General features: G+C 40.0%; 1 protein-coding gene across 31 annotated transcripts in view; it reads right to left on the reverse strand.

Moving 5' to 3' along the window:
- Kiaa1217 (KIAA1217 ortholog) overlaps positions 1 to 17,409 on the reverse strand; it is a 761,286-nt gene that overhangs the window by 71,406 nt on the left and 672,471 nt on the right. The window contains exon 1 of one of the 31 annotated variants that reach the window (XM_015495242.2): positions 16,198 to 16,574. The exons of 26 other annotated variants lie outside the window; for them this stretch is intronic. The gene's annotated coding sequence lies outside the window, so the exon portion shown is untranslated. Of the gene's footprint in view, positions 1 to 180; positions 901 to 16,197; positions 16,575 to 17,409 lie in introns of those variants that run through there. 4 more of the 31 variants (XM_015495245.2, XM_048812705.1, XM_015495241.2 and 1 more) reach the window with 4 other exon arrangements.

Here is a 17,409-nt window from a genome sequence, read left to right on the forward strand (position 1 = left end):
AGAATATTATATATATATATATATATATATATATATATATATATTTTATTGTATTTCAAACCCCACCCTTGCAAGTCTAGAATTTGTAAACATACCACTCCATAAGACCACACAATGAAGTAACTGGAGAAAAGAATTCTTAGGATATACTTTGATCCTGGAAGAATTAAAGCCACTTACTTTTTCTTCAGGAAACCACCTGTATAATTACGCTGTGAAAAAGGCACATTGGCTCAGCTCCCGGTTATGCGATCCCTTTGTTTGCTGGCTTCATCTAAATTCTCAGTTCCACTCTCGGATATCTTAGGCAGCTTTCTCTTCTGATGAAATCATCACAAAGGACGCGGAGATCCTAAAACGTTCCCCAGCTTGAGTGTTCACAACCAGTAAAGACCATTTTGCTTTACCCAGTTCTCAGAGCAGAGCTGCCACAGGCATGGGTAAAAAGTAGCCTTCCCTATGATAAGCCAATTTCTCCTCCCCTTGGAAATTAGTCACTGAATAACCTCAGCCCACATCCAACCACAGGCGACCGCACGGGTGAGTCAGTCTTTCAACAATTGCTTACAGGGAAAATACATACCAGCAAAGGAAGTCTTAAGAGGCCTAGGTAAATGGGTTAAATCAAGAAAATATTACCAAATCAATTTTACCTAGGTCAAACAGGATCGTTTAAACAAGCAAGCCAAGAAATGAAACCATCAAGAAAACCCAACCTGCTAATTGCTTCCAAGGACCAACTCTTAGATCAGTTTTCTGTTAAGAGTGCTGCTGTGAAAACCTAGACCAGTGCCCCAAACTCATTCTGCTGCCAGACTTTTGAAGTTCAGGAATTGGCAAGTGAAGGAAACCTGAGCCTCTTCCCCAGGTTCATAATACTGAAGGGAAAACATGGGCGATAAAGGTGGCTGTCTATTAATTAACCAGCCTGCCTTGACTAAGCTGAACTTTGGGTAGCAGCCATTCACCAGTCCTTCACAACACCGCGTAAGCAACTGCAATCATTCTGGAAAACACAGCTGAAATGAGAAGGAAAGACAGGGCAAGGCACAGCTACTCAAAAGAGGAGAAAGGCCACAGATCCCAGCAACCCCACCCTAAGCAAGATGGAAGTGGAGCAGGCAGGACATTCTCCAGAGACCTCCCCCTTCGCACCACTGTCAGCACAGCCACTCACTCCCAGGGGGACGGGGACAAGGAAGTGCGTATCCACAACAAGAAGTGGCTTGTGCAGCTCTCAGCCGGGGGACAGGCATTAACACATGGTTGGCGAAAGTGAGGGAGATGGAAGCGCCTCCTTTGCTTGCAGGTAGGCTGTGTTTTATCCATGTCACGCTTTCTGAGTCCTCGGGGACTGAGTGGCACCCAGTGGCTCTCCAACTGGGAATCCTGTGACACTGAGCTCTAAACGCTGGGCTGGCCTTATGCCACACCCGACTGCCACGCTCTGGGCAGCCTGTACATTTTTCAAACATTTTAAGGTTTTTGGAGGTTGTTCTTGTTGACCAAAAGAATGCCCTGACGTCTCTTAAGACCAAATCCAGTCTGCATTGCAGGCTTTCTAAAAAAAAAAAAACCAACAAAACTGTTTACTGCCCTGGGATCGCTTCGTGGCCATTAAAGAAGGGGAAAAACGGAGCACATGACATTGCCTCCCTCCTAGGATGTCTCATTAGAAACAATATTTGGATGAAGTGGTTGCAAGAGATGCCACCTAAGAGGTCGGGAGAGTAGAAGGAATGTGAAAACCCCTTGTTGTGATTTTTAATCTAATCAGCAAGGGTTTGTTATTTCTCACCAGATCATGGGACGCACAAGCTATCGGGCCGGGGAGGCATCTGGTATACATTTGGCAGGTTTTGTTTCTCCAGTCAGGGGCGGGCTTTCCAGGAAGGGGGATGGATGCAGGGGCTGCCTCCCTTGACTGATGAAGCCTTGCTTCCACTCCTCCCGCGCCTCCCACAGTCCCTGTTTTATGGCACGAGGCGTGCTAATGAGCGGGGCTCCTGGAGCTCGCTTTACCTGCTGTCTGTGACATGTAGGACTGCTTGTTCCAGACATAGGGGTGTGAAGTGTCTGGGGCCATGCTGTCCCCCACCAGGAAACAAGACTGTGAACTCTCCGTGCTGTTTGACCAATGCATCACTCCATGTGCGACGTACTATTCTATGTCGTACGCCCTAGAGAGCAGTGGCTTCTTGGACCCTGCTACCACGTGAGTCAGTGGGTACCATGTGAGAGGAGGTCTGGCTTACCCTCTCCCACCTCTTCCTTCCTGCCCTGTTCAGAGCAATTTCCTTTCACTTTCAAAATGCTCCAGGGCGCTGTGTGCGCAGAGCCAGAGCCGGCATGGCTTCGTCATTACGAGGGCAGTAATTCACTGTCAGGAGCTTGAAAGCCAGCCCAATCCTGTGGTGAATCAGGATGAGTTAAATGCTCTCTAGTAAGCATGAAGCTCACTCCAGAGAAAAGGGGAGTTCAATATCCCAAGGCCCCAGAGTAGCAGCTAATGAACCAGACATGCTAATTTCCTAAGCAATATCCTGGTGCCATACACGGGGCCCAATGGCTTCACCCGAGTGGAGCGTGCTCTCCAGAGAAGGGCTTCCTCAGACTCAGTTCTTACCACAAAGTTTGGCTCAGTCTGCACACAGTCAACTCCCGACACCCCCATGCTCTCGTCTGATTTCTTCACCAGATCCTTCTCAGCCCTGCCTACCTTGGGATGCAACAGCCTTTGTCAAATTACTCTTTCCCAGCAGTGCATAAAGTGTCCTGCTATTCATTTCCCCTCTTCCTTTCATTGACTGAGGCTATAAGAAAAGTGGAAGCAATTTATTTCTTTTGAGTTAGTGTTAAGAAAGGACATGCTAGTAAATATTCAGCATTACCTCAGTAGGAAATAATTTCTATGCTCCGGGAAATCCAATAGTATTGTGAAATTTATTCCTTACTAGCCTTTCTTGTTCATTTCTTTATTGACTTTAAAAAAAAACACTTAAGTATGCTAAAAGAAACCCCCAAATGTGCCCATAAACATAATGATGATATTGTGAGAGAGCAAGTGATAATTATGTTGGACATATTTCAAATACATCTTGTTTAAGCTGTTAAAAATTGCAAAGATGGTCATTTGTGAGGTCTTATTAACCTATTAAGTGTTTCATTTGATCATAAATGGAATGTCTACCAGCCATGTGACAGACAGTCTGTTGCCAAAATTACTGAATTCTCAGGAAAGAGAGGGTCCAGCCAACTGATGGCTATATATTTAAGATCAGTTAATTTTCACAAATATGTTGACCCAAAGAACTCTGCTGAGTCCTCCAACGCCAGACCTGGTGGAGCAGTTCTATGCCCTACGCTGAGAAAGATCTCAGTCTGGAACAGAATAAAAAAGAAATATTAAATAAATCATTTAACTTCCAAGCCACAATCAATAACCATGCAGAGCCACAGGAGAGATAAAGAAAGAAAGCTTTCTCTCCCAGATACCTGACTTTCCACTGGGCTACTCCTGTGTTATCCAGGCCAAGGACAACCTCCTTTTGTACCTAAAATAGTTACAGTTTGTACATTCACATCTTGTTTCTAAACACTTGGAACAGATGGAGCCAACTACTCCTCATTTTTTATCTCCTTGTCTGCACATCCACCCATTTCTTGGATGGAAACAGTCCTCGTATGCTTGACTCCCTTTTATCATTTTCTAAATTTGTTGCTGACACATCATCTATGTTACCAAACTCAAACTATGCAGTGCCTTAGATATTTTCTTTTGATGATGGGTTTCAAAAAGTCTAACTTATCAACATAATTCGGCAGTATATAATATATTGCTGCATTTACTTATAACACTTCTTATTGTATAACAAATTTTAGATGCCTTCCTCTCCCTTGGAAATACTCATTATAATAACCCAGCAGTTTACAGTTTACAAAGTGCTTTCAATTTTGATTTTATTTAATTTCATGCAATTTTATTCTATTTCATAATATGCTTATGTGTATCATGCTCACATATACTTATGTAATTATACATCACCTCCTGCAAACACACACTGATAATCACCCACCAGTTTGCAGATTACAAAGTGATTTCAATTACAGTTTCATTTCATGGCCCCCAGAACTCAGTGAAATACCTACTTACTGCCCCATTTGAATGGTTAGGAAATGAAGCATGGGGAATTAAGTATCTTGCCCAACTTCTGGTAGCTGAGAAGCACAGCAGTACTTATTCCTAGAGGACACATTCCAAGACCCTTAAATGGTGGATAGTCTCAGCCCTATATATACTATGTTTTTTCCTATAACATACAAACTTATGATACAGTTTAGTTTACAAATTAGGCACACTACAAGACGAACAACAACCATAATAAAACAGGACAATTACAACAATATGCTGTAGTGAAAGTTATTTGAAACTTATTAATTGCTTCTGGAATTTTCCATTTAATATTTTCAGATTATGATTGTGCTCAAGGGCACTGACACTTGGAAAGGAAAACTGCAGATAAGTGGGAGGGCCATTGCAGTGAGGTAGCAAGAACCTCAGTTCCAGGATTCCCACTGCTTCACTTCCCCCACCACTGGGAAAGGCCGTGTCCTCTAGGACACTGTGCGTGTTCTGCAAAGAATCACATCCCAATGCCTTCCCAGCCAGGATCCCTGAGGGGCAACTCTATTCCTGGACTTTGGTGGACAACATGGAAAACACCATCTGAGAAGTACCTCTCTTGCTTTGCTCACAGGTCTGGATTTTCACAGCAGAGGAAAAGAATCTCTGGAAGTCTCTTTGGGCATGGCATCTAATTATCCAGTTGGTCTCTTGGCTTACATTAGGTTTTATATACTTGTCTTGTTATGGTTTAGATATGAACCATATCTAAAAAGCTCATGTGGTAGACAGTGCAAGAATTTCTAGAGGTGAAATGACTCAATCATGAAAGGTATAATTTAATCAATGGATTAATCCACTAAAATGGATTAACTGGGGGTAACCATAGCAGGTAGGGTGTAACTGGAGAAAGTAGGTCACTGGGGGCGTGCCTTTGGGGTGTATATTTTGTCCTTGGTGAACAGAGCTCTCTCTGCTTCCTGGCTGTCACGTCCTGAGCTGTTTTTGTCGGCCACACCCTTCTACCTTGATGTTCTGTCTCATCCAGGGCCCAGAGCTATGGATTGGACGATCATGGACTGGATCTTTGAAACCAGGAGCTAAATAACCTTTTTCTCCTCTATGTTGTTCTTGTCATCTTCTGGTCACAGCAATGAAAAAAAAAAAACTAACTAAAATATGCCTCCAAATTATATTAGTTATATAATTAATTATATAGCATTTATAATTAACTAATAGATATGTCACTATATATTATGCTTATGTATATCATGTCCATATATATTTATGTAATTACATATCACTCATAAATTATCACTATATAGATGTCACTACATGACTATTAGTTATATATATATATATATATATGTGTGTGTGTGTGTGTGTGTGTGTGTGTGTGTGTGTGTATACACAGACATACATACATACTATCATCAGACACTAGGTTACCCATGGGCTAATTATCTGGGACACATCTGATTAAAATTCCTTAGCATTATGACCCAATTCTGTTACTGGGTGACATTTCTGGTAGATGCATTAACCACTGACAGAGGTGCTAGGTCCCTGTCTCTGGGCCCTTTGCCCATCATTCTTTTCACTAGGGAAACTTGTCAAAGTTGATTATGTTGTAAGTGAAGAAGTTTAGATACAGCATTATATAGCTTTCAGATGATTGTGACAATGTGAGAATTTAAAAAGTATATATATTTTGGTTTGATGATTTGACAGATCAAAACTTACCAAATGAATTGATGGTTATATAGAATTTTATGTTCTACAACTGCAACTTAAAGGATGGATAGTTTTCAAGACCCATTAAAGAAAATGATGGCAAACACATTGATGAATGACAGATGCCAACTTGGAAACCAAATGGCTATCTACAGTACTCTTCCCTATCCTTGGGGTATACAATCCAAGTCCCTTAGTGGTGCCTGAAACCACAGGGATTATACCAAACCCTATATATTCTAAATTCTCCTTACATACATATTTATGATCAGGTTTAATTAATTAATTAATGTATTATAGACCTTAGCAGCCTCAGCATATAGTATTTTTTTTCTTTCCTTTGATTTAGAACTCTCACCTCTTGTCTTAAAGGAAGCTCTTAACAACTACCCTTTGGCATATTTAAATAGCCTGTATCACTACTCTTGTGCTCTGAGGCCATCATTAAGTTAAATGAAAGTTACTTAAATACTGTGATGTTTGACAGTTGATCTGATAACTGAGAATTGCTACTAAGTGACTCACGGTGGGTACTGTATACTGCGTGGATACACTGGACAAAGGGATAATTTACATCTTGGAAAAGAGTGGAGATGGCACAAAATTTCATGACACTGATCAGAATGGTAAAGAATTAAAAACCTATGAACGGTTTATTCTGGGAATTTGCCATTTAATATTTTGAACCATGGTTGACAGAGGAGCTCCTCCAATATCAGGACTGCTGTTCTTCCAATACCCATTTATCATGGCCTCAAGCAGTCTCAAGCAGTCCCAGTTTCTTATCACCAAGTGTTCTCTGGTAGGTTTGTCCCTTACCGGGCCTCCTTGAGCCTTCCTTTGCTTTCCTCACAGCTCACCTGGAACCAACTCTGATGACCTAGGTTGTGATTTTAGCCTTTGTAAGGATTCACCCCACTTCTTTCTTCATATTGATCCCAGTAGGATATATGCTAGTTCCATTACCACTTATTAGAACAAACATCTAATGCAAGGTGAGCTGTGTTAGCAGAGTCTTTTTTAAAGAGACATCCATGGATGGCTTCCAATGAAAGGTGTTTCACTGTGTCATTATTTTGATCTTCAGCTGAACGATATCAGCTACTGTGTCAGGGGAACGAAGGAGTGTGTGAGGGAAGAGCCCCAGAGGTTAAGTGAAAGACAATAATCCACGAATCACTTCAGTCCAATTTTCCCTCAAAATAAACCTGAAAAAACAATGATGGTGTGTCAAACCAAACAGCCCTTGTGCCATTTCATCCTGGATTAAAAAGAGTCACTTGTCCTACTCATAAAGTAACCTTCAAAACCAGAAGACATTCCACAAGCATCCCAGGTATATAGAGTATGTTATCTGAGAAAATCCTTATGGCTCAGACTGGGAATTAAAGCTATGTGTTACAAAGGTTCAGAAGTAAAAAAGTATATTTTCCCAGTTCTCATTAGTAATGAAAAAATCTAAGAGCTGTGGGTTTATAAATTAAATGAATACAGTTTTGAAAACCCATCTGTTTTCCTGGGCTTTAGTTGGAGTCTGTAGCAGACAGCGTAAGAGCACCTGCTTGTTTTTGGACTGGACCAGTGGACCTGAATTCCCTCGGGTATGTCTCTTAGAAGACAGTGCAACATAACGGAGGGGGAAGAATATCAATGGGGAATCATGGAATCTAAATTCTGCTCCAGGTGTTAACATCAGTTTTTTTACCTATCAATTAGAATCTGGTCAAAATTTTCTCTAGGGCCCATTCCAATTATAAGATTCTGTGGGTTCATGAGATATTTTCTGAGTGGCTACTGTGTTATGGTTTAGACATGAGGTGTCCCCAGAAAGCTCATATATGAGACAATGTAGGAATGTTCAGAGGTGAAACGATCAGATTATGAAAGCTGTAACTTAATCGGTGGATGAATCCATTTAAAAAGACTACTGCATTGGGTGATAACTATAGGCAAGGTAGGGTATAGTTGGAGGAAGTAGGTCACTGAGGGCATAACTTTGGGGTTTATATTTTATTCCTGGTGCCTCTATCTCTCTGCTTCCTGTCTGCTAAGAATAAAGCAGCTTCCCTCTACCATGCTCTTCCACCATGATATCCTGCCTCATTTTAGGTCCAGAGAAAAGGAGTTGGCTGACCATGGAATGAACCTCTGAAACCACTAGCCAAATAAACTTTTCCTCCTCTAAGATGATATTGTCAGGCATTTTGGTCATAGTGATGCAAAGCTGGCTAACATACATTGTAACAAGTCCAGGGATAGCACTGGTGTGGGGGTAAGGAGATCTGTAAGATGTCTTTCCTACTTTTCAAGAGCTTACATTCTGGTTGGGAAAGTAAGGTAAGTACATAACTGTTAAAAATAAGACAAAGCAAGAGTCATTTTAATGAGAGTGATAGACAAGTACTCTTAGAGCCCACAGAGAATGAGAGCCTTCTGGCTGAATTAGTTGTGTAACAATAATCCGAAAAGGTGAAATTTAAGTAGGTCATGGATTAGGAGTAGAGTTTCAGTAGGTAAAATAGAGTTTCCTTTCTTAGGTATTCCAGGCAAGAAGGTATGGTCAGAGATAGAAGGTAGGGAAGACCAGCTGCCCGAGGGAATAGATAGACCACTGATAGCGCCAGAAAGTTGGTCTAGGTCAGTGATTCTCCACCCCCAGTATGCATCAGAACTAGTCAGAGGGTTTGTTAAAAGATTACTCGGTCTCACATTGCGAGTACCTGATTTGGGAGGTGTGAATGGGGACCAAGAATTAGCATTTCCAACAATTCCTTAGGGGATGCTGCCCTGCTGGACCAGGAACTACTCTTAGAGAACTGCTGTTCTAGAGAGAAGAGGGGAAGCGCCACATGGAGTCACTATAAACACATGATGAGATCTCCATCCTACTCCAGGCTTGGCTAAATTCTAGTTCAGGAGGGTGGCTTTATTCAACTTTGGGTTTAATTCTAGGCATTTGTAATTACCTAGAATTTCTCCAGCAGTAAATATTTTCACTAAATCTGCCAGGAGAAGATGGAGATGGGGAAGTCTCTAAAAATATTAAACATTAATGAAATATTGTATCTCCAAAATGCCTCCCAGAATTAGCTCATTTAATCTCCAGATCACTCCCATCAGATAAATATTATCATCAGCCATTTCACTAATGAACAAACTGGGACCCAGAGATGTCAAGTGTCTTATCCAAAGTCAAATAACATGGCCAGGACCTAGGAAATGCCAGAACAATCTTGCATTCTAGTATCAAGAAATCAGTGAGGTTGTCCGACTTTCTCTGAATGCTCTTCAAAAGACAGCACTGGCTTGAGAACCACCGAAGATGAGTATTATTTCTGTCCAAAACCAGGTTCAGAGATATCTCAACAAAGACATCTGCACTGATTGTTACAAGAGAGAAGGGTGAAACGGACCCAACCATATTAATGCTATCTATAAATGGGGGGTAAAAAAAGTCTTCCAAACAATGACTCTAGGATATGCGTGAGCCCCACAACAGTGCTCCATTTCAAAGGAATACCTTCCTGTGTTTTCAGTTCAAATATCAAGTCAGTCAGCCAGTGAACACGGCTGGGAAATGTGAGATGGTTAGCAAAACCACTGCTTCGCCTTATTTGGATAAATAACAGCCTCAAAGACAAGCAGTTTGGGAGTCGTGCATATCCTGAGGCTGAGCTTGGCAAGCATATTTGCCCACACCCTGCCATGCCCTGCCTTGCCCTGACTGGCAAGAGAAGTCTAGCCAGCCACCAGCCTGTCCCCACTGAGCTCTGATACTGATAGGACCCTCCTCAGAGACTAGGTCAGCTTCCCTGTGTCGCAATAGCAAACTGCGAAACCTTTGAGCGTTCCTACTCTCTAATGAAGCCCTGCATTCCTAGAACAAAGTACCTCATAAGAAACAACCAAGACAGCTCCAGGTCCAGCGACTCTGTAGAGAGAAGTTATGTGCCATGAGATAAAATGTCCACATCAGGAAGGAGGTGGATACTGTCTAGTTGCTCCCCCAAACTCTGCCCCCCGCAATGGGCAAGATTTCTCTGCCCCCACATGAAGCCAGGCATGTGAAGAAAAGGCTTTATCTTCTCTGGAGTGCTTTTCAAAGTTCATGATTAGCACCACTTCAAAGAGAAGTGGTGCTCCAGGCTGAACCAAAGGTAGCTCATCTCCCCCACTGTCCAACCCAACCTCTAGCCTACTCCCTTTTTCTTTGTATTGTCTTTCTCTATATTTTTTTGTATTTTTGAAAAGCAACACCAGGCAAAACTTATCTCCTCTAGTGATGATGGGAAGATATGAATCCAAATAAACAGAGGGCGTTTCTTCAGATTCGAACAGCAAAGCATTGGCTCCATTTCGAAATCTCTGCTCCAATATAAAAATTAATTTCTAAAAAGTGTTATGGGTGTGATAATCCTCTTCAATCATTACTCCTTCCCTCCCTAATACTCAAGGAAGACAGAGGAGCATGGCGGTGGGACAAGCACTGGATTATGAATCAAAAGAGTTGGTTTCTCTGTAGGAGCTCTTGTTGGCAGAAATCTCACCACTCTGAGTGTGATCTTGACCCTGAACTTCTCTGAGCCTCCAATTCTGCTGTCTCATTGTACTTACGCTTCTGGAGCCACAAATGCCAAACAGGCTAAATCATCACCACATTACTGTGTGTGCAGAAATGCGTAAAAGACATACATTATTATTAACATCACCAACAAACACTCATGCACTTACTCAATGAGTTTGCGAGTGAAGCAAAAGGAACAAGATGAATAATACCCACTTGAACACATTCCTAGGGAGAGGAAGAGAATGAGACAGTCTCTTCTTGAAGCACAAGAACTGAGGAAAGAATGGAAATTGTGAATGTAGCCAGTGTGAGAACACCTTCCTGTATTACATAGCAAAGACATCATCCTCGAGGATGAAAGTCCAATCACGTGCCTTGAACTCACATTTAAGAAGACACTTTTCATCATTCCATTCCCCAATTAACTGATGATTCTGAATCTAGTCCCAGCTACCTAAAAGACCCCCGACTCATCTCATACCAGTACAGCAAGAAGTAGACTCAAATTTCAATGATTTACAATAAGTATGAAATGAACAATTATCCTCATCTGTGCTTTTTTTTTCACCCCCATTCCCATATCATCTGGGAGAGATCTCTTTGTGAATGAAAAGAATATTCATGTCATTACTTCCAGAATAAAGCTTGTAGTTGGTGAGGAGGAAGCTCAATTAGTTCAAGGTAAGTTTTTGGATGTTCTCAGAATTTCAAGAATCATTATCCCTTCTAGACCCATCCCATGTTTATATTCAAAGCATGGATTTGGGCATTTTGGGGTTGTTCTTGATTAAAAAAAAATTTATCTTATAATATTGCTCAAAATAAATTCTTGGCAAAAATAAATTGATTCGCATTTTTGGAGGAGATAACAAAAAGTAGAGGTCTAATGAAAACACAGGCTATTTACACTGAGATGGTGTTACGTATATATTCACTATATTTTAAATATAAAATTTGGTAATTTTTATGTTAAGATGGATTATGTATACAAATACATTTCTTTTTATAACAATTTTGTGTCAAAATAAAAAATATACAAATTCCACACTGGACTCATTTTCATGCTCTAATCACAAGGGGGTACTGAATAGAAACTTATTAGCATTTTGCTAAATTTCTTCAGATCATTGTTACGAATAATAAAAATACGGAAACATTTTAAAACAACATATTTCAGTCTTAAAATGGTCAGATTAACATAATTATAGCCTTAGGTTGCCAACAGTGCCATGGATCTCATTTTCATGAGAATGTAGAAGTTTGCTCAGATCACAAGCTAATAGGCTCCTTGGTCTAAATATATACAGTAAAATCTGCAGCAAATTTCTAAAGCGTTAAGGTCTGAACCCTGTAGATAGCTGGTGAGTAAATTACGCTGCAATGGAGTATATTTTTTTTTTCTTTTCCTTTTTGCAATTACACAGCTGCTAGGAAATATATTTTTAGGTTTATTTTAAAAGGCAAGGAAAAATGGTATCTACTTGGTGGGTATGCATGCAGAATATTCCTTTAGTCACTACTACAAGATGCCAGCCATGTAGTCTAGACGAAGCCATCAGGCAGTGGTCACAAATCCCATGTGTTAGAGGTGGCATGTTTTATGAAAGAGTGTGCAGAGATGTGTGAGCACACTCTGCTATTTCTGAATTTCCCCACTGTCAATATCGTTGTGATTTCTTGCTGTAGGGGGCTTTGTTTGGTAGCTCTTCCTATTCTATTGAAGGCAAATGAAAAGGAACAGTTTCAAAGAGTGAAATCAGAGCAAGGAAAAGCATGACCTTTAACGTCATGGAAAAAGAGAAAAAAAATGAAGGGAATGAAATCAAGTGCATGTGTCGATCAATGAAATGAGTCAAACATATTGTCTATATTTCAGGAACCCAGAGTTAGTATTGTCTGAACAGTGGGGACAGGTCCTCCTCCTCCTCAAACGACACGCTAGATATTCACACCTTGTATCTAGTAGGACCTCCAATAAATAAATATGCACAAAAAATGATGCAACGAATAGCTCCTCTTTTGTGGCAAATAATGAGACACTCAGGTCTTGAGACTTCCTAAAGACGAATTAGACTGGATTTTGACACTAAAGTTGTTTTTCCACCCTTCCATGAACCCCCAACTTCGGTTTCTGCACTTCAAGCATTTACAAGATCCTGCCACCATTGTGCCCATATCCTTACACCAGCTGTACTAACACTCATTTAACCATTTTCTTTAAGTCAATTTTAAATTGACTTTCCTTTTTCTCCTTAACTGCAACAGAAACAACAATATTCATTCACTCTCAGGCTCTTTGTGTGTCTTTCCAAAAAATCAATAAAAACAACATTATACAATTATTAAAATTTAATAACCACATTTCTCTGTGTCATGTAAATATCAATGGATCCAAGTGAAGAACAACTTAGAAAACGGTTTGAGCTTTAGTACATTAAAGTTTCAGAGTGACTGTAGGAGCTATTTGACAAAGCAAAGAAACTGATATTTAGAGATAATACTATAATACCACATGACTTTGTTAAGCCCACCTTGTTTTATTCAAAGTATGTCATAATTTGAAGCAGCTGCTGTTGTTTCAGTTGACTAGATGGCCTATTCTCTCTCCATAAAAATAATGGATAATCTAAATCTAGTTCAAAATCCAATTGTTTTTGGTGCAGGCCTGTGTATGTCCAATTAACGAACTCTAGACCTACTATAGGATTCCTGGGTCTTTTTGAGTAAGATAATCTAGAAGAATGAGACTTGAGCTGCTTTCTGGAAGGGAGGAGGTAACACCTGGCAATACTCAACGGCAGCAGTGGACGGCAAAGAGAAGTCAAATATACAGCTCTCCTAAGTCCATTAAACAAATAAACATCATGAGGCCTGGGGGTTGGAGAACAAAAGCATGGAACAGGCTGACAGGGCACTAGATATGGACAAGGGGCTGGTCTGAGGACAGTGGCTTGGGCTCTAGCCCAATTTTTGTCACTATCTTATTTTGTGATTTATTTATTTATTTTGGTACTGGGGATTGAACCCAGGGGTGCTTCAACACTGAGCCACATCCCCAACCCTTTTTAAAAAAACATTTTAAATTTAGAGACAGGGTCTCTCTAAGTTGCTTAGAGCCTCACTAAATTGCCGAGGCTGGCTTTGAACTTGTAATCCTTCTGCCTCAGCCTCCTGAGCTGCTGGGATTACAGGCCTGTGCCACCAGGCCCTGCTTTATTTTGTGATTTTGACCAAACCTCTTCAACTACTCTGAACTTCCTGGGACTCAACTTACAGGTGAATGGATTACCAAAGATGACACCTAATACTCTCTTTCTACCTAGAAAGCCCAATGACTCTAAAAAAGTCAAGCCTGTTCATTGAAGGAGCACCAAGGATGCACAAATCTAAAGCAGCTCGCTCTGTTTCCTCAAAAGCAGACAAAGTGTCTATCACTCCTGCAAATTACAGGCAAGCAAAGAGATTGCTACCCTATGAGGAAAAAAAAAAAAAAAAAGCATACCAGGGAGGAATTATGTTACCAGGAGAAAAAAACACTTTTTTTCTCTTTAAAGATTAATACATGATTCCTTCCGCTCTCAAATTTATATGAAATAACACATGCTCACCTGAGACAGTTTGGGAAAAGCATAGAGCAAAGAATGGTCAACTAGAAGTGCACTGTGGACCCAGGGAACCTCAGCTGATGTGGTAGGGAACAGTTTGGCATGATCTGGGAAGGCAAAAATCCCGGCCAGATAACGACATGTAGGTACAAGGGATACAACTTAAAAATACAAGGACATATGTTTCTAGTCAAAGGCCATTTCCGTTAACATCTATATTTGTAAAAGCAAAGAAAAGACATGTGGCTTGGACATCAAAGGGCAGATGGGTGTGGCAAAACCCTCTCACACACTCCAGCCATGGCTTGGAACCCTTTGGGAGTCAACCCTACCCGATACCTGCTGATGCTTTGTTCCAAGTGTCTACTTGAGCTGTGCTGGTTGTTTAGCTAACCCTGGGATTTATGCTGAAGTGGGGTTGGAAGCAAGTTGCCTTGATCCTGAAGCCCAAATTCTGTGTTATGATGAGCAGCTGCATCGCCTGGTGATGCTGTTGGCAGTAATTACTTTGCATCGCAAATCACCAGAGTATTTTTGTTGCTCAGTTGATGTCTCAATCTTCTGGAGGGGGTGGTAAGAGCATTGCTGTAGGGGAAACTCTGGTTCTGAGATGGCTCACTCAGCTCGCTGCCCTAACCCCAGAACCTTCACCTCTAACTTTCTGGAACATTCTCCCTGGTCTCGTCCTGAAACAGTGACAGGTGGGCACATTGAGCCAGTTTCCATTCAAAGACACTTTCTCACTTCCAAATCAAGCTTACAAATACTCTCCCTGTTCTCCCCAACACATTTTAAATGAACACTGCAGCACAAAAAGCAAGGGAAAAAAAAAGAAATAAAATCTTCAGCAGTAAAATCAGCAGTTTACCCAAGGTGCTTTTTGCTATCTGATGTTCACATTTTCATTTCACTAACTTATAACTAGGTCCATGGTTAAAGAATCAGCTGATACAGTCCAAGGTTTTAGATGCCACAGATCTTTAAAAAAAATTCCCCGAAGAACAAAATAACTTATTTTGAAGCCAATTCCAATATTACTTTATTATTATTATTATTCTCAAGATAAATTATCTGTATTTGACTCCAGATTGTAGGCATCAGCTACTGGTGAGGCTGTGCAGTGTGGGATATAGAAACAAGGGCTATGGAGAATCAGCCTGGATTTAAACCCCAGCTCTGCTACTTAGTAATAGTGTGCTACTTCATCTCTCTCGGACTCAGTTTTCCAATCCTAAAATGGGTACAATATTAACTATGGCATAGGATTATCATTATGACTTAGATTGCATTGGATAATCACATCTCATGTACATCAACTCATCTACAGACTGTGATAAAGACAGAATGTAGATAAGCAGATCCATGCACACATGTATCTTTAAAGAAAAACTGACATAAAGTCTTCATTAAATTCCTTTAAGAGAAATTAATGCATAGTTTGTGAACAAACTCCTGAAAGAGTAAGACAAAATATTTACTTCAATCAGCGTGATTTCTATCAAAGACTTTTTCAGGCAATCATTAAACCTGGTGTAACAGACTCTAACCTGTTATTTATAAACTGTAGGAGTTTTCAATATCATTTTATCAAGTTTAAATTGATATTTCTTTAAACATTTTCAAAACCAAGATAAAGGGGTTGTTTTTATTTAAAATCTTAAAGTGATTTTCACAGGAACAAAAGACCAAATAATTCTCCCCTGCCTGTTAAAGGACACATCCTAATTTCCCTCCCATTTGTACCACGTCTTCCAATTTTCTACATTTGTCTCAGAAACTGAACACAAGTCAACATCTTCCTGAAAACATGGGACACTGTCACAAAACACATAAATCAACAAGCTCTGTACAAGCAAACTACATTGACATTTTAAATCCCTTTCTAAATTATAAGGTTAAACAGAAACTAGATTCACAAGATTTGTGGAATGGAGACAGCCCAGTGTAATTTCAGTGGATCTTTCAAAACAGACGAATGCCAGCAACAAAGAGGTCTCCTTCCAAGCAGAGTGCATGAAGTTGACATAAAAACCTCAATTGTGATTCCTTGTTGAATTGAACTTGAATACAGAAGGCTTAACTCGAGTGAATGTAAATGTGCCAGAGCGTGACCAAAAAAAAAAAAAAATTCCCCAAATCACATTTTGTTATAAAGACACAGTTCTTACCTTTCATCTTCCGTGGATCTTTCTTTTCTAGAAAAAACTTTCTAGACTTGCAGAGACCTGGAAATCACCCATCTCTCGAATGCTTCCTGCTCTGCCTGTCTTCTTGGTGACTAAACGCCAGGCTTGGTTTTCTTACAGAAGGAAGCTTTTAGTCAAAATATGTGGTTTAAAGAAGCAGTATCCACCCTTGTTAAAACCATTTCACGGACATTCAGAGGTTTTGTTTCTACTCTATGAAAGTTAAATCTAAATAGGAAGGCATTTTTCCTGTCCCGGAAATCAGCATAACTAAAACCAATGCTGAGCTAACAAGAAGTGTTTCTTCCATGTGTTCTGCCTGGCAGACACTGCAAGCCATATCAAGGAAACACGTGATGTTTATAAATACAATATGGCTCATGTTGTCATAACCTCTCAATGACAAAAAAAAAAAAAAAAAAAAAAAAAACCCAAACCCCCCAAAACACCCAGCAACTCAGGAGGCTAAGGCAGGAGGACCACAAGTTCAAGGAAAGTCTCAGCAACTCAGTGAAATCCTATCTCAAAATAAAAAATAAAAAGGGCTAGGGATAGGGCTAAGTGATAAAGCACTCCTGAGTTCAATCTCCACCAGTATTAGAAAGAAAAGGTCTGACATACTTTTTAACACCACAGCTAGTTTCTATAATTCAATATTATAATATTTATGCTGCTTTCAAATTTTAAAAAAACCCTACTTTTAAATGGAAAATCATATGTATTTTCTCAAACTAAATTTCATATTCAAAATATTGTTATTTAATTAGTTTCCTCAACAGCCACAAACACTGACAGGCATTTTATGCACACACGCACATGCACACACACACACAAAAAAAACACATACACAGTAATACCAAAATACTTTATAAATTTCATCATCTATGAAATGGATAGGGAAATGTTGCCAACATTATCTTAAACACTGTAAAGAAAAAGCATATAGAAGACAATGTGAAACCTGAAAATGTGTGTATTTCATGGTTTTACAAATGATCAACTTGAATAAGAAACTAAATATGCAAACCTTTGGTGAAAAACTACTGTATTATCTCCAAGTCTTGTCATTGCTATATCTGTATCTACGCAAACACTTTAGGGAGCGACTTCCCCCCATTCCTTGAATCTTTGCCCTGGTTCTTTTATATTTAATCACATTTCTCTGATTGCAGTGATTAATTCTTAACAAAACAT

Source organism: Marmota marmota, unplaced genomic scaffold, assembly GCF_001458135.2.
Source record: "Marmota marmota marmota unplaced genomic scaffold, marMar, whole genome shotgun sequence".
Taxonomy (NCBI): Eukaryota; Metazoa; Chordata; class Mammalia; order Rodentia; family Sciuridae; genus Marmota; species Marmota marmota.